We start from the raw sequence: 23090 nt of genomic DNA on the forward strand, positions 1-23090 counted from the left end.
TTAGGCTTTATATTCTGCTATGTCCCATGCCATTATTAAAACAAAAATTCAAAGTTTCCAGGGTTATGTACAGCCCTCTAGATGCAAATCTACTTTTAGCAATTGCTTATTGTTCAAGGTTACTATTGTCACTTTACTTTTAGTTCTACGGGTTCTTCTTTTTATGACAACTTAGCATTGTTTTTAAAATAATATTTTAACTGACATTTCAGTTGTTTCATTTTGAATTTCCATCCAGGCTATCTAGAATGCCATACTCGCAGCAATGAAAATCACATTTTCCTTTGTAAAGGATGTTTGATAACTACATTTTGAGGTCATTCTTAAAATAAAACATTGAAGATAAATATTACCATATATTTATCATATGATTAGAAAAAATGTGAACTTTTTACATTAGGAGAGATATATTGAACAGAACACTTAGTTATTTTTACGATGGTCTACCAAGCAAAATCAGTCTATATGAATAAGACTGAACTTGTTCCAAAAAATAGCCTTAAAAGTAACAAGGTAGATATGAAATATCACAGTGCTCTATGATTAACAAAAACAATTTTTTTCCCATTCACCCTTTCAGAGGATTTAAATGCATTAGAAGATGAACTTGCTAACCATGATAAATATTTACTTGGAGAAATGTGAGGAGGGGTTATGCATGAGCCTGGACCAACTCCAGGTGCACTAAACATTAGGACCTGCATCTTTTACATCCTCATGCCTATTTTCTAACCCCTGAATTATACTGGTCTTGCTGAGTTGCTTGAATGGGTACTGCAGCTTTCATAAAGTAAATAATTTCCTTCATTTTTTGCATGAGGACCATTTTGTCAGCAAGCTAGTGTTCTAACGATCATCTTACTATGGACTAACAAATCTTAATCTAAAATGTGTCTTAAATTATCAATATGTTGATAATCAAGAGAAGCTAATATTTCAGACATGGGAAAATTAACTACTTTGGTTGCCTAATGATAAAGAAGCATACTGTACAAACTATTGTTTTATTCCATAAGACCACCATGGTGACTGGTTATAGGGTCTAAATAGTTCCCTGGGGATCCATAAGTATTAACATAACTTCAAATTTTACTGAACCATGAAAACATTGTCACTAAGAAAATCTGTTTCAATATTTGCCTACATGCAAAACCTGAAAACACTTTGCCTGTTTTTATTTACTGTAGCTGTTTTCCATGTGTATGTGTTTACACTTGTGTGTGTGTGCCTGATTTGCGTATAGAGTAACCTTCTGTGTCTTTTTTCAAAGACAGAGGAATGAGTTATGATCATCAAAAGCTTCTGTCAACTACAACCTTAGGCTCAAACCTTGCAAGAGGCCTTCAGTCCCCAGTGTGAATAAGTTAGATCTAGTCCCAATGAAGAATCAACAAGGATCATCCTGTGGCTCGTTTCACTGGGGCAAAAAACAGGTGCAAGGCCCACATTTCTAACTGCTTGGTGCCTTGTTATTATTTTTATGAATAGTCGGTGCGTCAGGAACTCTACAGGGATCCAAGCCTTTCCTTGAGCCCAATCAAAGGATTAGTGTGATTCAGGCAGAGATTGAATCTGTGTGGAAAATTGTCCATGCTGAGTTCTATTAGAAGGAGCTGCTGAGTGAGCTTCATTACTAATTACAAGGCAAAATTACAGTCTCTAGAAATGAGAAACCAGTAAACAAAATAATAAAAGTCATTTTAATTATTAAATGACAGTGTTACAAGCTATATGCTACTTATCAGTGCCATAATGAAATACAGTAAATAGAAAAATATCCATATGGTCCATTCACTGTGATTTAATTTTGCATAATAGATTATTTTAATGATTTTTAAATGTGACTAATTATCAAATTGATAATTCCTTTCAGCAACCAATATCTATATTTTTTAACAGATGTACCAGTTTTTATTCACCAGTGCATTGTGTTGACTGAAGAACACTTGAAACTCTGAAAAGTCTTCTTTATACAGTCCAAGTTATCAGTGCCTAATGGTGCTAAGTGATGAATTGCTCCCATTTTAATAGAACAATCAGGGCCTAGTCTTTCCATTATCCTTCTCTGTGCACTTCCCGTCCACACTATTGTTGTGCTGATTAGCCAGCATTATTTGTAAAGACTTGGTAACTTGTAAGTCAGATATAACAGGTGATTCTTCCTTGTTATTTGAAAACCAAACATGTTTGATAATTTTTCAAGTTTGCAGAAATTATCGAAATGCCAATATCATTTTACTAGAAGCAATGAGCTGTTCTACTCAGTAAAACTGAATACAAAAATGACCTCTTATTTAGTATTTTTGAGAATTGGCAAAGTAAAAGTAATACTTGGAAATAGCTGTTTGTTGTTAAATCTACTGATGTTGAAAATTGTATCTATTATCCATCTGTCTTATTAAGCTCTTGAAATAAGAGTTTATTAATATACATTTAATGACCATGTACATTAATTTTCAGGAAGTAGGATGTTATTATTAGTGCAAAATGACCTATTAGTGTTTTATACTTGATATAGTCATGCTTTTTATGGCACACAGAAGAGGGTTATTAATAACATAGGTCATGTTTCTATAGCTATAATATTTAACCAAAACACTCCTTAAAATAAATATGCCCTATTTTTCTTTTAATATTTTAGTAAATACATATTGAATGCCTACTACATGCCAGACTAAAGTCATTCTACAAGAAGAAAATACTCAATTATTACCCAGAGGTATACACCAAAGAAATCTTATTTTTCATTACAACTAGGTGATTCATTGTTCAAAAGAAAATAATTTTACTAAACATGTTCCAATATAATAGCGTTTTATTAGACAATCTAGGAGATTAACTTAGTCCCTTATCACTGCAGTGTGTTTTATAGGATGGACACTCAGTGAAAAGAAGATTGTCAAGTGGAAACTGTGGCACACTCTTAAATCCCCCTAAAACATTACATTGTATTGTGAACCTAAGACATCTATTTTTGGTGGGAATAATATTTCAGAGCTGTTGCTTAGTGTTAACATTGTGACTGACAAGGAGATGGTTTTTTTCCTTTTGTGTTTCTGTATCCTAAAAAGACAGCTTATGATTTTCCCCATCCTTTTGAAAACTCTTAAGGAAACAATGCTGAAAAAAACTGAATAAAATTAACTACTGGCAAAATGTTGTTGGTAAAGGGAAAAAAAAAACAGTGTTATTGTCCCATTATTTAAAATGTTCAAAGTATATTTCAGAGTTGTATCAATATCTTTCTAAGTAAAACAAAATGGGATTCACAAAATAAGGTCCGTTTTGCTTTCTTTTACACAAAGGAGGAAAAAACCTGCTATAGGCTAGAGAAGTGGTGCTGAAGATTATACTTAGAGAAAAGAGATATATCTAAGTGAGAAAATATGGCAAGCAAAAGCCTGAATGTAGAAAGGGAAGGAAGAGGAAAGAAGATGTGATTAGTTCCATTGTATATAAATTAAAACATGTAACTTGAAAATCAAGACCTTAGAAAATATGTACAAGTTAAGCACACTGGCAAGAAAAAACTGACAAAGGCTACAAATGTTGACTTGTATTAGATTATAATAAGGAATTTCATTTAGACTCTTTTACCTTTAGATTAAAATCTACTTTTCATTTAGATTATAATAATTTATTTATATTATTTTATATTTTATTTATATGTTATTTTATACATATCATAATTTAAATGATATTTATTTTTGCAAATCTGTCACTGAAATACGCACACAAATAATTTCAGACAATGGTAGAACTATTTTATTTCTTTCTCTGTAACAATAACATTGTCATTAGATTTTTCTTTTCTAATTTCTTTTCTAATATGTAATGGAATTCATGAAAATTAGTTTTCAAATAATTATTCCAAGGATAATTTTAAATGTAGTATTGTGTAGTACTTTTTTTCTTTAGTTAATATCCAAACTATAAAACCTTAAAGTTATTTGTTGCATTTTATATTTATCTAAATGTATGTAGTTGTATATGAGCACGTCTGTGGACATTTTTCTCAAGGTGGCGTTTTTTTCCTGATGAATAGCTTTCTTTTCCATAATTTCTTCTGCATTCTCCTTACAACATCTAGAATAATATTTATAGACAGTGTGACATTTTAATTGCTTTAAGAACATTCAACATTGGTAATAATAGAAAGTGCTGAGTTAGTCCTTATTATGTGATGCAACTTTCTAAGCACTATATGTGAATTACCTAATAAGTAATTGCTATAACTATACCCATTTTGCCAACAAAGAAAGGTTATATAACTTGCCTGGGGTCGCATTACTGGTAGCTAGGAAAGTAGATACTCTAATCCAGACTGTCCAGTTGTCTGAACTGTCTAAATTTAAAAATTCTTTTGTTTCCTTTTTAAAAAAATACAATAAGCTGAACATGTTTAAAAGGTACAATTTGATAAATTTTGACATATGTATATACCTGTGAGAATATCACCAACCTCAAGATAATGCAGCTATTCATCACTCCCAAAAGTTTCCAAGGGCCTGGTTGGAATCCCTTCCTTTCATTCCTCACCAATCCTTCCCCCACCTTATGCTCAGGCAATCTCATTTGCTTTCTGTAACAACAAATTGGTTGTCACCTTCTAGAATTTTGAATAAATGGAACTATACAGTATGTACAATTTTGTCTTGCTTTTGTCACTTAGCATAATAATTTTGAGATTCATCCATGTTATGTTTATTAATAGCTATGTCTTTATATTGATAGTATTTCCTTGCACAAATTTTTCCACTGTTTGTCCATTCACTTGATAATTGATATTTGGTATTTTCTAGATTTTCACTAATGCAAATAAATCTGCTACTGACATTTGCATAGAAGTATTTGTTATAGACATGTAATTTCATTTTCTTGAGCAAATAACTAGGAGTAAAGGGCTAAATGCTATTGTAGGTCTATATTGAACACTTTAAGAATCTCCAAATGTTTTCCAAAGTGGTTGTATCATTTTATTTACCCACCAGCAGCCCTGGAAAGTTGTAGTTTCTTCACATTTTTGCCAACATTAAATGTGATCAGTCTTTTTACTTTTAGCTATTCTAACATATTTAGTAATATATAATTGTATTTTTAACTTTCATTTCATATAGAAAAATGATGCTGAACATTGTTTCGCATGCTTTTCTGCCAATAGTATATCTTCTTTGGTGAAGCATCCAAATCGTCGCCCAACTTTTATTGGTTTGTTTTCTTGTTATTGTTTTAAGAGTTTGTTATTCTTAGTAAAAATTCTTTATTAGATATATTATTTGCAAATATTTTCCCTCAATCGATTTTCATTTTATTAACAGGATGTTTCAAAGAGTAGACATTTTTCACTTTGATAAAACAAATTTATCAATTAATTATTTTATATGCTATACTTTCGGTGTTATATATAAGAAATCTTGGCTTATCCCAAGGTCACGAGATTTTATTGTATGGTTTTATTGTAAAGTTTTATAGTGTTAGGTTTTAAATTTTGTTCTAGTACACATTTGATTTTCTAGATTTTTCTACATGGCACATACAAATAGATATCTAATTCTTTTAGCACTGTGTTGAAAAATTATTCTTTAGAAGCTGAATTTCTTTTGTACCTCTGTCCATATATATATATTTCTGGATTATCATTTCCATTTATTTGTTTTTCTGTCTTTGCTTTGATGTCACAGTATTTTGATTACTATACTTTTATATACGTGTCTAAATCAAGTAGTGTTTATCTCTTTTAAAGTTGGTTTGTCTAGTCTAGGGCCTTTGCTTTTCTATATGAATTTTTGAATGAGTCTGGTATACACATGCAAAAAAAATCCTCTTGTGAGTTCAATTGAGATTTCATTAAACCTGTAGATCACCCTAGGAAGAGCTAACATGTTGATAATATTGAGTCTTCTGAACCACAATCATAATGTACCTGTCGTTTTTTAGTTCCTTAGTTTATTTCTTTAGTATTTTGTTGTTTTCAGTGTGCAAGCTTTCTACATGTTAGATTTATCCCTAAGTATTTCATGTTGTTCCAGGTTATTGCTACATTTTAAATTTTAGTTTTTGATATTTGTTGTATTTAGAAATACTATTGATTTTTGTATATTGATTATGTAACCTGAAACCTTGCTGAACTCGTAAATTAATTTTTGTAGATTTCTGTAGATCTGTCACAATATCTACATGTACAAGCATGCCATCTACAAATAAAGACAGTTTCACTTCTTTCTGTCTAATCGACATGCTTCTATTTCTTTTTTCTTAACTTATTCCACTAGCTAGAACCTCCAGTATAATGTTAAACAGAAGTGTTGAGGGTAGTTATTATAATTTTTTTCTTGTTTCGATCTTATGGAAAAGGTATTCAGTCTTTCACTATTAAATACAATATTAGCTGCATATTTTCATAGAACCACTTGGTTGGATAAATTACCTTCTATTCTTAGTTTTCTAAGAATTTTCCCTAGGAACAGGTTTTGGATTTTGTCTACACCATTTTCTCCATTGAGATGATCACATGGATTTTTAATAATTATCTTCCAATATGGTGAATTACATTGATGGGTTTTCTAATGTTAAACCTTCATTCTTAGAATAAGCCCTGCTTGGTAATTATGTATTATATATTTTTATTGTTGGTTCAATTTGCTAACATTTTGTAGAGAGCTTTTGCATCATGTTTAGGAGATGTTTTTCTTCTTTCTGTTTTTATATTGTCAGAGTAATTCTGGGCTCCGATAGCTCCCTCCTTTTCATTTCTTTAGAAAAGCTTGTGTAAAGTTTGTATGATATATTCATTAAACATTTGGTGGAACTTAATAGTGAAGCCACATGAGACTAGAATTTTCTTTCTTCTTTTTTTTTTTTTTTTTTGAGATGGAGTCTCGATCTGTTGCCCAGGCTGGTGTGCAGTAGCGTGATCTCGGCTCACTGCAACCTCTACCTCCCAGGTTCAAGGTATTCTCCTGCCTCAGCCTCCCAAGTAGCTGGGACTACAGGCAAGTGCCACCATACCCGGCTATTTTTTTTTTTTTTTTTTTTGTATTTTTAGTTGGCCAGGATGGTCTCAAACTCCTGACCTCGTGATCTGCATGAAATGGCCTCCCAAAGTACAGGGATTACAGACATGAGCCACGGCGCCCAGCTGAAACTAGAATTTTCTGACTGGAAAGAATTTTAACTACAACTTGAAGTTTGTTAAAAATAGATACATGGCTGTTCAAGATATCTACTTCTTATTGAATAAATACTGGTAGTTTGCATTTTTCAAGCAACTGGTTGATTTCCTCTGTTGTCAAATTTACTGGCATAATGTTGTTCGCAGTATTCTTTATTATACTTTTAATATATATAGAATCTGTAATGATATGACCTCTCTTATTCCTAATATTGGTGATTTGTGTCACCCCTCACCCCTCTCTTTTTCTTGGTAGTCTGGCATAAGATGAATCAATTATTTTTCACATTATTAAAAACTATCTTTTGATTTTATTGATTTCCTCTATTTACTGTTTTCTATTTTGATTTATATCAATCCTTGTTTCCTTTTTCTATTATCTTCAGGTTTAATTTACTATTTTTCTCTAGTTTCTTAGGGTTGAAACTATAGTCATGAATTTGAGAACTGTTTTATTCTTCCTAATACAGATCTAGTGCTATAATTTACTTCTGAGTTCTGCTTTACTAGCATCCTATATATTTTGACATGTGTTTTCACTTTCACTCAGTTCAAAATACTTTCTAACATACTTTTTGATTTTTACTTTGACCTATAGGCTATTTAGAGTTGTATTGTTTCATTTTTCAATACTTGGGGATTTTCCAAGCGTCCTCCAGTGATTTATTTCCAATTTAATTCCACTTTGGCCAGAGAACATATTTTGCATGACTTGAATCATTTTAAATTTTGGAGTTGGAGGACTTATTTTCTGGCCCAGAATATTGCTTACTTTGGCAAAAGTTCCATGTATACTTAAAAAACTGTGAATTATTCTGTTGCATACAGTATTTTATAAACATCGATGAGCTGGTTGATAGTATTTTTCAGGTCTTCTATATTGTAATCTATATTTTATCTTTTTATTGTACCAGGTAGAGTGTTGAAATCTTTAACTATAATTGTGGATCCATTTTCACCTTTCATTTCTACTATTTTTACTTTATATATTTTGATGCTCTATTTTCATTGCATTCAATTTAAAATTTTTTATATCATCTTAAAAATTGATGACTTTATTATCAAAGAATGACATTCTTTATTCCTGATAAAGCCTTTGCTTTGATAATCTACTTCATCTGGTATCAATATAATCATTCCACCTTTCTTTTGATTAGAGTTATCATGACTTTTTTTATTCTTTTACTTATGATACACTCTGTCTTTCTATTTAAACTGGGTTTCTTGTAGATAGTACATAATTGGGTCATTGTGTCCATGTCATAAGTCAAAAATGTATACTGTAAGCCACAAAGCAGCCATTAAAATGATAAAAACAAATAACCATAAAGCCCAAAAAGAAGATAAAAATGGAATCATAAAAGATCCTCATTGGATTCGAGAACAGTCAAATAAAGAGAAAAAACCTGCTGTTTAAAATGGTGTGTTTTGACTGTTTTCATTCATTTTGTTTTCCATTTGTCTGATGTATTCTTTGTTTACTTTTTCCTTTTTATCTGACTTCTTTTGAATTAAATGAGGACTTTATGATTTTATTTTATCTACATTGTTGGCTTATTGGTTGTTTTTATCATTTTAATGGCTGCTTCGTGGTTTATAGTATACATTTTAACTTATGTTGTTAAGTAATAACGTAATTTTGCACATCTTAGAATTATAAAATACAATACTTCTGTCTTTTCAATCTTTGTTTTCTTATTGTCACACATTCAGTTTTACATATGTTAAAAACTACACACTGTACTGATTTTATTTTTGTTTAGTTAACTAGTTTTAGGAGATGTAAATAACATTAAAAATTATCCATAGTTACCATTTCTACGATCTTCATTTCTTTGTGTAGATTCATATTTCATCTGGTATAATTGTTCTACTACCAGAAAGATTTATTTAAACATTTTATTTTCAGTACTGTCTGTTGGTGATAAATTCTTTGAGCCTCGCTGTGTCTGAAATGTCTTTTTTCTGCTGTTGCTTTTGAAAGATACATGTGCTAGGAACAGAATTTTTGGCTGACAGCTGTTTTCTCTCAGTACTTTCAAAGATATTGCTCCACTCTTTCCCCACTTTCATTCTTTTCAATGATAAATCTGCTGTTATCTTTATCTCTGTTCTTCTTTATGGTCTATGCCATGTGTTTTTCTTTTGCTGTTTTAGTAATTTTTGTTTTATTTTTATCACTAATTTAGGGCAATTTGGTCTTATGTGCCCTGGTGTAGTTTCTTCTTTTACCTTTCTTTTTCTTTTCTTTTCTTTGTATTCTTTCTTTTTCATTTTTTTGTAATTTGGATTTATTGCTGTTTGGATCCATAAGTTCACAGTTTTCTTAAAATTTACAAAAGATTCAGCCATTGCTTTTCACATATGTTTTGACACTCCCACATCCTTTTCTCTGGTGACTCTAATAACACACATATAAGGCTACTTATGATTGCCCAACAGCTCACTTATGCTTTGCTCATTATTTTTTGTGTGCCTTTTTCCGCTACATTTTATTATGAATAGTTGTTTTCATTATAGTTTTTGTTTCTAGATATTTAATTTGTTTTTATTTATTCCCTTCATATTTCTACTCATATTTTTGAATATACAGGAAACAGTTATAATATATATTTAATACCTGAGTGCCAGTTCTAACCTCAATTCTGGGTGACCTTCATTGCTTTATTCTTCTTCTCATTATGGGTCTAATTTTGCAGGTTTTTTTGCATGCATGCTGTTTTTTGACTGGATAGCAGATATTATATTATAATTTTTATCTTTTTGGTTACTGAATTTTTTTTATTCCTCTGTCTTCTTGAGTTTTTTTCCTAAGACACCATTAAGTCACTTGGAAACTGTTTGATCCCTAATTTGCTTTTAAGATTTGTTAGACTGGACCAGAATAATGCTCAGCAGACATCTGATTATTTCCCACTACTGAGATAAGGCCCTCCTGCATATTCAATTCAATACCATGAATCATGAGGTTTTCTAATCTTTCTGGCAGGATTAAGCACTATTGCAGACCTGTGTGAGTGCCAAACACTATTATCTTTGATCCTTTCAGGTAGCTCCTTTCCTGTCTTTTGATAGTTTACTCACATGCATATACTGATTAGTTTTCTGTTCAATACTTGAGGGACACTCTCTGCAGATCTCTGGATTCCTTTTCCTGGACAGCTCTTTTCTCTCTAGTGCGTTCACCTACATATTCTGGTCTCCTCAGCCTCCTTGAACTCTCAGCTCCATCTCTTCAACTCAGAGGGTCCATCAGGTTCCCTTAGTCCCTCTCTCTTGTGAAGTGGTATTGAAACCCTCTCAAGGCAGTAAGCTGGGAGCAGTCATAATGCTTACCTAATTTGTTTCCCAACCCTGGGTGATAACTCATTTTCATTGCCTGATGCCTACTGATATTATCTTGTAATCCAATGTTTCATTTTGTTGCTGTTGTTACCTTTTCCTGTTACTCCGACTTAACTAGAAACAGAAATTGGCGATCCTTCTACTCAAGATTCTCCAGAGAAATAGACCAATAGACTGTGTGTGTGTGTGTGTGTGTGTGTGTGTCTGTGTGTCTGTGTGTGTGAAGAAATGTATTATAAAGAATTGGTTCATCCAATTTTAGAGACTAGCAAGTCCAAAATCTGTGGGGTGGACTAACAGGCTGGAGATCCAGGAGAGCTGAGAATGTAGTTCCTGTCCAAAGACCAGTAGACTAGAGGCCCAGGAGAGCCGATGTTCTAGTTCAAGTCCTAAAACAATTTACTGTAGAATCAGAAAGCTTAAATGTTGAAGGGGAAGTCCAAGGGAAGCCTCTGGAAAAATTGCTATTGCTTAAGAGCAATCTTTTTATTGCATTAAGGCTTTCAACTGATGTGACCCACCCGTGTAATAGAGTGCAATATACTTTACTTGAAGTCTACCAACTTAAATGTTATACTTATACAAAAACAGCCTCACAGAAATACTGAGAACTCTGCTGTTCTGTTGTCTTCTTTCCTCATGAAAACAAAATCCCTGCTATACGAATAACTAATTAAATAAGACAAATCTTGTACTCAAAGCCAGATGATGGGTTTTTAATTTTATTGTGCTACTTACCACCTCTGTGACATTACTAGAACTCAACATTAGACCACATTTAAAGCTTTTATGCTTACCCAGGTAATAGGATACTTGAAAATTGTGTCTCCATTGAAGGAAAATCATGCCTTCAAAGTATATTTTATGTAATACCACTGAATAGGAACTCTTTTTCCTAACATAACATGGCTCTATTATAGGTGAGCAAAGTCAAGTCACCACCACATGTCAGAAAATCCACAATCAAAATATTTAAAACACATATTCATTTTAATAAAGTTATTTATTATATCACCGCTTGATCATTTATTGTTTACTAATATTACTAAAAGACAAATAATAGCAGAAAAGAAAATAAATATGAGAGAAAACATGAAATTGAGAAAACTCATACATTAGCTCTTTTTTCCCTTATACATTTGAAAAAGATTGCTATTATGTGAACTAGAGTGTGGTCTAAATCTATCTCAGCTCAGCTCAGGGACAACTTGGAATATGGATTGAGAAAAGTAGAAGAGATTTTTTCTAAGATGCATGCTAGCTCTCTCTTGAATGAAGTGTTTTATAAGCTAAGGCCTTATAAAAAATGTAAAGTAATTTTGCTTTTTTGTCTGTTGTGAACACTCTTCCTGAAAAATGTGATTCCAATTAATATGCTGCAAAGGAGAGAACTTTTGCCTTTGCTTTGAATGTTTCATAAATGCTACATTAACTCTGGATTCACAAATATAAATATTTTGTTTCCTGTTTACCAAATTTTAGAAAGAGACTGTTGGCAATTGAACCAAAATATTTAAGTTGAACTTTTATAGGTATGTGAATTAATTAAAATAATATTTTACTACCCTAAATTTTCATTGACCCTTAATTCAATTCAAAGTATCTTTATTACTAGAAAGGAATCAATTTGAAGGCATAGATAAAAATGTAATTGATGTATTTAGTTAATTTATTTACCCCCTGGTATTTATTTCAGGAGGAAATTTGGTAATTTTTAAGTGAAAAACTGTCATCTTACTTACCTAGAACCCCTGGCAATATCAGCTCCTCTGTCAGTATCACAGCTGCAACCACTTAAAGCATCCTTATAATCTATCAAACTTCCAATTATACATAGTTCTATCATACTATTTACAACTGCTTATATGTGTCTAGTACTCATGGTATAGTCCTTCGTCTGAGCACAGAGAACACCATGAGGTTTCTCAGGATACTCTTTTCACTTATCCTTACAGGTCCTGGAACATGTGAATTCATTACTGAATGTAACCTTAGGATTACAGCATTTATTCAGATCTTCTTATAGCATCTGCTCTTCCTCTGAAAAATATTGGCCTTCAAGGAGATCTCACCATGACTCATCCGTCATATCCATCATTTTGACTGTTGTTTCTCCTTCTAATTTCACTTTGTCTTTCAAGGATAGATACCATCTACTTTTTTAATAATAATAATAGATAGAAAATATTATTTATTTATTTACTTATTTATTCAATTTTTAATTTTGTGGGTACCTATTAGGTGATATTATCTACTTTTATATGAGTTGTTTTATTGTTTTGTTTGTAAGGATGCATATTTTTAGATAAATTACTTAGCATTTTCTTTGAAAATTAGTTAAGAGAACATTATTAAAAGAAGATTAGTTTGCAATTAAAATATAGAAGTAAAGGTTCAGTTGTTGCAAATAAGTTCCTAATGGAGAAATAAATGTGGAAAAGTTTGCACTCAAGGGTCTCCCACGGATGATCTAAATTAACAGTGCTCAGGCATGCTGGCCTTTTTCATTCCTAAATCATTCTTTAAGAAACCCACAAATGGAGACGTAGCATCTTCACAGAAGTCCAGTGGAGCCAGCGTGCTGTCTGAAGTAATGTTCTCACCTCTAGAGGAGGGAGTGGGCTTTTTGAAATTAGCAAGGATGGCTTTGATATATTCTCCTGCCTGTCATGAAAGACTCCACTTCATCTGGCTTGTGTTCTTCCTGCCTGCCTCTGATTGATTTCATGTAATCCTGATGTGCTCTTTGTCATTGCCTTTCATGAGGCCAATTTCCTGCAGGTGGTAGTTCATTGCTTTATCATAATACAATAATATCTTGTAGTATCTTTTTTTCTCCAGTCAAGCTGAGGTATTATCTGCAGAGATAATAAAAATATTTTCTCTCAGATAACATTTTAGATATGTCACCTCATTAAACCTTCCTAAGCTCTTTTGATAGGTTGCAAATGTTACCATGTCTGCTTGAAAAATTGGGAAATTGAGACTCTGCAAGTTATACAATTTGCCTTTAACTTGCAGAAAAAGTGTCAGGTATTGACATGGTATCCCAAATGTATATTTCAAGCTATTTCTCTTGTTTTATTAAGTCAAGTTTAGACTCATTTGTTCAGGAAATTAGCCAATCCTAAATGACAGAAGACACTGGATATGTCCTAAATTTCCTACTCATTCACTAATTCAACAAAACTTACAAAGTTCTGCCAACCTACGTAGATTGTTTCTAACAATACCATAATTCCAAGACACTATTTTTCATAGTAGCTTATTTGGGACTTTTGGTTACTGAAAATGCAGGGGATCAGCCCAGGCTTGGCATACTCATTTATACAAATTGCAATGTAAGTCAAATTATATCATCTTACACTTTAAAAATGAATATAAATAGTGTACCATTACTAGTCTTATTAGTCTCATGTATTTGGAATAATACAGGTCTTTAATAATACTTATTCTTTTGGCAATATAGTCAGTAATTTGAAATCCTGTGTCCTGAAAACTTTTCAACACATGAAAGAAATGTTTCCAGTTCCATGAAATGTGCAATCGTATGTGTTAACTAGTATTGGTTAAACCAGCCCAATCACCAAGGAGGCAATTCACTTTACTTTGATGCTCCTTAGCTTTAGTTCTTCTGTTATAGAAATATGATTTTCTTCCCTCCGCCCCTCCCACTAGTTCTACTGAGGAAACACTATTAGGAAAACAATATTTTTGTTATGCAAAGCAAGCTAATTGTTAGGTTAGCTAGCACTTATAAGACTTAAATAATTTTATTTTAATATATTCTTGATTTTTTTCCCCTAGAGTTCTAATTTTTATGTATAATGCCAATTAATTCATTTATCAATAGATATTTGGAAGCAAATTTTATGTAATTTGGTGTAAAATTTTAATAAACAGTGAACAAGAGAGAACATCCACTTATTCTATATGTTTTGTTTTACTAGTTTCCTTTGAGTAAATAAAATGTTACTTAATTATATAAATTCTTTCCTCCAGCATTAATGAATCCATTATAAGGTACCAAGCTAAATCTTCAGCTTTCATGGAAAATTTGCTTTGTTTCCAAGATATACTAGCTATCAATAAGTGCAAAGATGGTACAAATTGGTATTGTACTTTTTTCTTTGCATGGGTTATTTGTTTAGTTGGTTATAAATTTTGTGTTGGATTCAATCTAATTTATCATTTCTTATAATTATGAAATCTCTTACATATTGCCAGAGACCAATAAACCAATGAAATCATGTAACATCTCCTGATACAGTGGTGTTTTTAGATACATAGAAATTTTAAAAAATAAATTATTGGGTTGTTATTATGCACTTATGAATTATTACAAAGTGTTAGTATAAAGTTGATGAACTTGTCATTTCATATGTTAATGTTTCTTAAGTTTATTATGTTTATTTTTCTATTGTTAGAATATTTTTAGTTCTAGACAACTTGGAAGTGTATCAATTTCCATTTAAAAAAATTGTGAGGGTAAATTGAATTTCAGTTTAGATTATAAAATGACATTTTTTAAAGAAAACTTTATGAAAGGAAGAAATCATGGATACAAAGACAAAAAGATCAATGGAGGGAGGAAAAGGAGAAGGAAGATGTAGGTGAGAGAAAGCTCATTCAAAGGAGATGCCACTTTCTGGGGAGAAGGAGGTAATTTATAAGACGAAGTAGCAGCAGCAGTTAACAAAAAGGCCTGAGAGACTGTGACAGCCTGAAACAGGTGTGTATTACTCTTAAATGAGAAAAGACTGTCCAAGGTCATTAAGAATTAGAAAAGAAGAAATAATTAATTTTAACAAGACATAGAAAGACATTTATTTCCCACATTTGAGACTATGTGAAGGAGATAGAACAGAGATAGGAAGCATGGTGGAGAGAAAGTTGCAAAAGGTCAAATAGAAAATGCTTGGCATTTTTACAGTGTATTAATAATAACAAATATGACCTAGATTCTCAGTGGTGTGATTTTATAATAAGTTACAGGTGAAATATATATTACTTACTCTAGGTGATAAAATAGCAAAGGTTATAATAAAAAGAAATATGAGTAGACCAAAAATGAAGAAATTTCTTCTTTTTTTTTTTTGTTGGTTTGGAATTTTTGTTATTGAGTAGCCGTAATTAGATTCAGCAGCTCATATCCATCTGCAAACAGCCTCTCTGCTGTTCCACTAAGATGTGGATCCAAAGATGAAGTAGAACAGACAGAGTAGACCTGAAGTATTCCAGAAGGATAAATCTTTTCCATTCCCTCCTCCAGCCAAAATGTCTATAAATTTGAAAGCATCAGATTTGATTGCCCTTGATCTTCAGCCACTCTTCAACATAAAGATACCACATTGAATTTCAAAGCCTCTCAAAGCATTGGAGCCACAGTATTCCCCTTCCCACCATTTCAATGACTTGTATTTACGAGTGTCTATTATCAAAGGCAAGCATACCCCCAGACAAGCACAGAAAAACGGCACCCAAGTGGCCAGGTAATTCCCTATCTTTCTTTTTCAGTGTGCTATGCTAACTAACCAAGAGCTTGAGATAACCGTTGTACCTTCTGAAAACACAACTTCTGCATGTAGCTTTATTTATTTTCTACTCTAGTGTAAGCAGACCCACAACAAGCAACTTAACCCACAAGAAGAAACAAACACACTTTCCCTAGTTTTGCTATTTAAATGTTTTCACAAAAATCCAAAAAATTATACATAGATTCTAAACTGTTCACTCTTTCTCTGAGATTTTTGGTTAGCATGAATGTTAGATGTTGATTGTTTAAGCATGATCGGCAAGGCTTACATCTGTTTTTGCTGCTTGAAGAAAGAATAAATGAGCAGGAACGAGATGAAGAACATCATAAGAGGCCAGTCCTTCAATCCATCCAGTATGTCAGGGTCAGCTAACGGTCAGTAGCAGGGCCTGCTTGTCAATACCCACTCCAAATATATCTCAAGTGTATTAATTGCAGCAAGGACCCATTATGAATTCTTCAATTTTTTTTTGGAATCTCCTTATACTGTATTTCTAAGCTATACCACATCCTGGAGGTATTAAGTTACATTCATTTACAACTTAGCAGAAAAGTACTATTTTAATTTTTCTTTATATTGTTCCTAAGTCTTTCCTATTTTTTAAGTTCTATGCCCCCAGGTTTCTTTCCAGCTTAAAGATATAGAACCTAAATCTATTATTTTGGGATTGGACAGCTATAAGCCTATTTAGCTTTTCACATGTATTATTAAGTATATTTTTCTTCTATGCCCTTATGTCCTCGTCATTATTGTCTGTCTGTCTACAATTATCTCCTCCATCCATCTCTCATTTAACAGAGTAGTTTAATTTAACACAATGGTATTTTATCAGTGTTATTATAATACTCTTAAGCAAAAATTATGAAATCTGCACAATTCCTAATGTTGAAGCATTAATTTTGTATATAAAGACAGAATAATGTGTTCTACTGGGTTTCTACTAAATCTTTTGTGGAACTCTGATATTATGCAAAAAAAAAATGCTACTGAAAATGACACATTCTATAATTAATTACTTTTGGTGAAATACCAATTAAAAAACCAACTACATATCTACCTTAGCAATTTTCTGAGTTCGAGGTTATAAAATGTACCAATTTGATCATCATGATTTCTATTATGAAAAGTAGTATGTAATGGATTTATGTTAATTATAATGTCTGTAATTTTAAGGAACCAAATGGAAAATAAGAATGTCTCTTTTTCTCTGCACTAGTATTGATTTTCTTTCCCTGAGGTAAATAAGAGACTTTCTTGGAAAGAAATTGTATTTTAAAGAAAAAGAGAAAAAGGTTTTCAAAACTGCATGGAAGACATAAATTGATCTAAGAGAGACATAAGCTCAATAAATATTTTTCTATCATAAAAACATTTCTTTCATAAGAAAAATTCTGTATTCTTGACTAGAAGAGCTATTGTCTCTGCTTTTTATATCAAAAACTCAATCCATTATTTCTATCTCATAATGCTTTTTTCATCTCAGGCAGATGCAGGCTGATTTAACAAGCCATCATTTAAGTGTGTGCATTGTAATCTTTAGGACTCTGATTTTATACATTAAGAATATGAAAAACATATGGGAAAGATTTAAAGTATATTTCCTCTAGAAAAATCACTTTGCATTTGTAAACTCAGCAAGACCTTAATTAAAATCAATAGGTAAATTAAAAATATGTTTAATGCAAACTATTACTTTTAGTCTATCTCCCAAAACATCTATTTCACACCCCTCTTTTGTTCAACAACCATTCATTGAAAGCATGTACTGTATAACAGGTATAATATTAGCCAGCACTTTGCATTATCGAGCAAACAAGATGTTAATCCAAAAGTAATATAAAACCAAGGCAAAAGTGACCTGCATGCTCCATGAAACTGCATAGAAAAGGGCCTAAGACTGGTGCTCCTCTTCCTGAGCTGGCTGAATTAAATCACAAGAGTTTGACTGTGGCTTTAAGAGTTATTCTTTTAGTTACAAGTTTCCTTTCTCACATCTCCACATAGTTTTTCATCTGCAATAAAGCACTTATTTTATTACATCCACATTTGCTTCAAAAAAAGCAGATGTTTTTAATACCATTATTGGATAAATTTTGTCTAAATGCAGCCAAAACAAATCCTGCCATTGATCTCTTCTGAACTCTTGGGCAAGGGTCACAGTGCTCTGGGGTTTATCTTCCTGGTATGAGCTCATCGTTCAGAGTGTGTACCTCCTTTAGGGGTGCAGAATACCATATGGTGTGCAGAGGAAGTGCTGAAGGAGCAACATGTAGTTGAGTCAGTGTTTCTCAACCTTGTCTGATTTTAGGAGTCCCTTGGGGAGACTTAAAAACACAGATTCCTAGGTCTCCCTAAACTACCAAATCATAATCTCCAGGAGACACATCCACAAGTCAGATTTTTTGCAAGCTCCCCATATGATTCTTTGGATCAGACATGTTTGTGAAACACTGTAGTACAAAGGAGACTGATAAATACTTTCTAGGGAAAGCACAGTTTATAAATAAATTTTAAAGCCGGTTACTGCTGATGGACCTCAGATATGAAGGATCAGGTAAGGACTTAGTGATCCCAGTAGAATTTTAGCAGCTTAAAACTAAGGTAAAGTCTATATGTCTTTCATGTTTTCTATAAAATAGGTAAATAACAATCATTACATTTTCGCAAGAACCAGTATATGAAACCATCTTTTTCCATATGACCACTAAATAGGGAATGGGTTTGTGGTTGTGAGAGGAAATCCCCTATGTATTCAAAGAAACAGCAATTAATTCGAGTATGTTGAAATAAAACCTAAAATTCATCTCCTTTGCTCCTGTGGGCTAGATGAAATAAAGTCATGTCTGGCAAATATCACACTACTTTGTTTTAGTAAAACTCAAAAATAATTTATAGCTTTTAGAAACTGACTTTGTAAGATGTGTATGGAGGAAACCCCTTGTCACATAGCCAAGTGCTGCCAGGAAGAACATTTATTGCAATAAATGTAGTTACGGTGAATCCCCTCTTAATGAAGGTATTTGGTCCTGTCTGGATGGAAGAATAAAACCAAAGTCCCAGTCCACTCTCTGGATAGAGAAGTCAATAGGTTTGCTAGTCTGGGTGTAGTTTGCTTATAAAATATGTATTTCTTAAAATGGAAAATATTACTTTTAACAGTTCCTTTTTAAAAAAAGGCTAATACTTGTCTAGACACAATACTACCAGTTTAGAATTACATTCCATCATAGTTGGTCATACCCAAATGCATCAGATAAAATTATTCTTTTTCTTGTATATTTTGAAAAATACTCATGATTTTCTAGATGCACTTTATATTTCCCACTGCATGGGATTTTATAAAGTTTAATAACTTTGTGTTTATTTCTACTATGATAGTCTACACTTTTATCCTCTTTAGCTTTCTATTATTTTCCTAAAACTATTAAATCTGCCAGGGTTTTCAACTGAATTCAAGAACTATTTGTTGAAGTTGTGTTAAGTGTCACACACTGTGCTAAGGCTGTAGGATACCATGATGAGTAGAATAAATCCTTAAAATATTTTTCTTGATTATGCTTCAGAGTAAAAAAAAGTATTCTACATTCGGAATATATTTTTTTTATTTTATACACCTGAAAAACCCTGGCATGAGAAGATCCTGGTATTAAAAAGACAAACATATAAAACTCTCACCTTTTACTTAACATTTGTCTATCCTAGGCTTGAAGAATTTCCCTCAATAGAAACTCCCTTCTTTAGAAAATCCCAACAGTTACAAAATTATTCCTTATCATGACCAAGTTTTATATCCCTAAATATTCTGACTGTTGGTAATAGTTGCTCATTTCAGGTAGCAGGAAACAACTCCATCATCTGGCTTTGATAACCTTTTTATGTCATAATCTTTATAGCCTAAACATCTCTTTATACCACTTACCATGTTATGGAGAATTTATTTTAACCTGTTTGCAACTTATTGTAATTATTATATTTTACTTTCTTCTATCACTTTCTTTTGTTTTTACTGAATATAATCTTTTCCCCTTATTTATTTTCTAATGTTTATTGGAATAATCACATTTCTATTAATCATTTTTTTTTACTGGTTTGAAATTTTTATTTTTTTATTTTTATTCTTTCATTGGTTTTATCTCTAATATTTTTGAGCTATATAAGAAACTTAGACTACATTACCCGAAAAATCCACGTTTATTCTTATATTTCCATTAGTATTTTTCTTGTACCTTATTTTATTTTAGTATTTATTTATTTAAAAATGAATTTTCCATTTGACATTTCCAAACACTTTATTTTTTAACAAGCAATACACTGTCTTTGGGGATAACAAATGTAAATATTAGGAAATCCAATTATAAAAAAATACTACATCCAGTCTGGGGTAGATATATTTATTTTGGTAATGTACATTAAGTGGCACTAATTACACAGTAACTCTAAGATAACTAACATGAAACCACAGAACTGTAACTGTGCCACAGCTGCATGGACTTGGGCCTTCCTTGTAGAACCCATTTTCAAAAGACCAGATGCCTGTCCCAGAGCTATGCCAATGAAACCTGTTAAGGAGTAAAGCACTGAAGTTGTGTCTCGCCAGAGTACCTTGCTGCTGACAGATGATAGGCAGGGAACGTTAGTTATAAAGTAGTTGCAGCCTAATTTGCAAAGTTACCAGCTGTTTCTCTTTCGAGACAGAAGCAAGAAGTTAAGAAATTCTTTGAATTTGCCATGGTGTGTCAGGCAGAAGTGTAGAGGAGGGTTGTTAAGAGTAGTGGTAAAAGGATCCTGGTAGGCCTGACGGATTTGACATCATTAAGAATCAGGGTTGGTTTCTAAATACTGGTAACAAGATGACGTGCCTTAAATTTGTAATCTGAGGTAAACTGTATATAAGTGAAAAAGGCCAGTGTTCATCCACTAAGACTAACCAACAGCACTTCAAAATTCACCTCCTAAGCACTGTGTTTCACAAGACAAGGCACCCAGAGTTTTTCTTCCCACATCTGGCTTGCAGAGTAGCTTTCGCATCCACTTCAAAAACTTCTCTCACTCCATCTTTGGTCTTTGCTGAACACTTCATGTACCCTAAAACGCCAATCCCCTTCACCATATCTCTGCCCTCTTCGAGTCTCACCCGCTTCTGCTTCATCTTGGCTAGCTCCCACCTTGTGTGCACATCATTCCGAAGATCCTTCTTGTTCCCAACCAGGCCGGTGGGCACGTTGGGACAGAAATGCTTGACTTCTGGGCTCCATTTATCTGAGATGTTTTCTAGACTATCAGGGTTGTCAACGGAGAACACATAACATCAGTGTCTGAGTAAAAGAGGGACCTCAGGCGATCCTAATCTTCCTGCCTGGCTGTGTACCACAAAGTCAGCTCTACGCGTTTCCCATCCTCAATATGGGCCACATAGTTCTGAAACCCTGAGGGTGCGCACCCCTCTGGGAACTGGTCCTTGCTGAAGACAATGAGCAAGCATGTCTTGCCACAGACTCCGTCACCGACACGGACAGGAACCATTGCTGGAGGACACTGGCCTGGGTGGCTGAAATTGTACAAAGTACCTTGAACTTCTCAGAGGACAGACTCAGGCGACGAATCCGAGTCCAGTCTCTTCTTGCCCAGGACGCCTGTCCGCGAGTCGCAAGCTGGGAAAGCAGGGCCGATAACTGAACTGGAGACCATGGACTCACGAGAGAACTGACGGAGGACGACGCTGGAAGGGAGCGAGAGCCAGCCAGGGTGGGCGGGCTGCCTCCAGCTGATTTGAAAACTCTCACAGGTGGTCATTCTTTCTCTTTTTATATTTGGTAGTCTTATTGAAAAACATGTTTATCCGTGTGTTTGTTCTTCTGTATCTTTGTTCAAGTGTGTTTCTTGTACTCTCCTTTTTTTTTTTTTTTTGGTTTCAGTTTTACTCATGCTCATTTCTTCATCCTCCCTTAGTAGTTCTTTCAGGGAGGGTCTGTGAGTGGTAAAATATCCATTTTTTAATGTTTGGAAATGAATTTACTTTACCTTTATTTTAGAATGCTAGTTTATCTGCTTTGAAGATTTTAGTTGACCTTTAATACTTCAACATATTAAAGGTATTTTCATTGTCTTCTGACATTTGTTATTGATGTTGAAAAGTATAGCGTTCTAATTGTCTTTCCTACCTAGCCCCATCTGACTTTTTTCCTTTGAGACTTTTTTTTTCTTTCTTTAGTGTTCTGCAACTTCACAAGTACTTGTGAATTTGTTTCTAGTTACCCTCTCCAGATTTTCACCTTTCATCTTTGATCTTGTTTTTCAATGTTCACCTCTAGAAAATTATCAGAAATTTTCTTATCAAATATCTCTTTCTGCTGTTTTTTTCTCTTACACTTATACCTTTTTTTAATCTGTGATACTTTTATCTTGACTCACTTTTCATATTTTCTATAACTTTATATTTATGATGTTTTATTGTGAGTGATTTTCTAAGAACTCTTTCCCAGTTTATTAATTTGCTCATCAGTTTGGTATTTATCTACTTCACCTTTTTGTATTGGCTATAGTTTTATTCATTTTTGGAAGAACATTTACAATATATCTTTAGTATTTATCATATCACCAAAATATTTTAGTTACAAAATTTCACAATACATCTCTAACAACTATTTCACATAATTAATAAATTTGGTAACATTCAAGAGAGGAACAGACATGGACCTAGATAACATTGAAGGTTTTGTTACACTCTATATATGCTTGTGAAGTTTTTGAAATAATTATGAAAGCATATTTATTTGGGGTTAATGGCCAGATGCATTTTCCCTGACAGTCATTAACCCTCAAGCCATGTCTCACTCCTAGGTCATTACTGTAATTATAAGCAAACATTTAAAAACAGCATAGGTATACTAGTGTGTGTATATATGTGTGTATATATATGTGTGTATGTATATATAGATGTATATTTGCACATAGGTGGTGTTATCATAGTTGGTATGTATAGGAGATTTCTGGGAATTTGTGTTCAATTCATTAATCACAAAAATTGGTTGATTAGA

General features: G+C 32.7%; 1 pseudogene; it reads right to left on the reverse strand.

The window, feature by feature from the left end:
- Window positions 1-21019: 21019 nt before the first annotated feature.
- On the reverse strand, window positions 21020-21555 carry LOC129038853 (transforming protein RhoA-like; annotated as a pseudogene).
- Between the last annotated feature and the right edge of the window lie 1535 nt (window positions 21556-23090).

Source organism: Pongo pygmaeus, chromosome 5 (genome assembly GCF_028885625.2).
Source record: "Pongo pygmaeus isolate AG05252 chromosome 5, NHGRI_mPonPyg2-v2.0_pri, whole genome shotgun sequence".
Taxonomy (NCBI): Eukaryota; Metazoa; Chordata; class Mammalia; order Primates; family Hominidae; genus Pongo; species Pongo pygmaeus.